The sequence below is a fragment of the Cynara cardunculus genome (genome assembly GCF_001531365.2).
Source record: "Cynara cardunculus var. scolymus isolate 2C chromosome LG 17, CcrdV1, whole genome shotgun sequence".
In the NCBI taxonomy this organism is placed as follows: domain Eukaryota; kingdom Viridiplantae; phylum Streptophyta; class Magnoliopsida; order Asterales; family Asteraceae; genus Cynara; species Cynara cardunculus.
Window position 1 is genome coordinate 37,292,227 of NC_037544.1, and position 1,028 is coordinate 37,293,254.

The following is a 1,028-nucleotide window of genomic DNA, read 5'->3' on the forward strand; positions in this document are numbered from 1 at the left end:
TTATAATAGTGTAACTTGTTAAAATAAAAATGTATTTTTTAAACATGTTTTATTTGATATACGATTATGTATGTTAATTTGATAAAAGTTTAAAATGAAACATTTAAAAGTAAAGGACGTAAAGTAATTAATTAACTAATTATAGGGATATAAAATGTAAATTTAAAATTATAATTAAAAAAAAATCCGTTGAATGTGAGAGGTAAATATATGTGAGGGGGTGAATGTATGTGAGGAGAGGAAGGGGTGAAAAAGTGAAAAGGGTATCTTGGTCATTTAGAATTTTAAGAATGAATTTGCTTAATAAGATAGTATAGATAATATCAGTAATCTCACAAAATTCAAGCACAATTCAATATATGCTTTCCCATAAATAATCATTGTTCATTACTCTTGAATCAATTCAAAGTTGAGTTTGAGAAGCCAAAATAAAAAACGAAAAGACAAACCTTAACCTGATCCTCATCCCATATGTATGTTTATGAATATGTAGGGAGCCCGAAAGGTAGAGGGTGAGAGATAGGGTCATGGCCTGTTTGTTAGTGGGACTCGCAACTTATTTAGTCAATATAAATTATTATTTGGTAGTGGCATAATGATATAGAAAGTGGCTTACTCAGTAAGATTCTTTTTTTTTTTTGAGGGGGCGCTTTATACAGAAAGCCAAGTTTTTTCCGAACATGTCCCTCCCAATTAAATCACACTCCTTCCATCTATGAAAAAACCGTCCAAATAATAACCTTCCCAATCTATATAAGCAGATTAATCCATACAGACAGATTTATCCATACAGGACTTAATGGAAAACCAACCAAACAGCCCTTAGCAAGTTAGACGAGAGGTTTGTAGTTTCCAATAAATTGCTATACTGTTAACAGTAATTCTATGTGGTCAAGGGTTGACTGAGTTTGTGGGAGGTAAACGTGGATGCATCCTGATCATTAGGAGATGTGGCTAGTGGTAGCTAGTAAATTTCCTTTATTTTAGCTAGTTTGTTATTCCCAGTAGGAGTTTAAATATCATTGCTG

General features: G+C 31.9%; 1 protein-coding gene across 1 annotated transcript in view; it reads right to left on the minus strand.

The window, feature by feature from the left end:
- The window catches only part of LOC112501004 (translation machinery-associated protein 22-like), a 14,528-nt gene that overhangs the window by 2,958 nt on the left and 10,542 nt on the right, over positions 1-1,028 (minus strand). The gene's annotated exons all lie outside the window — the stretch shown is intronic.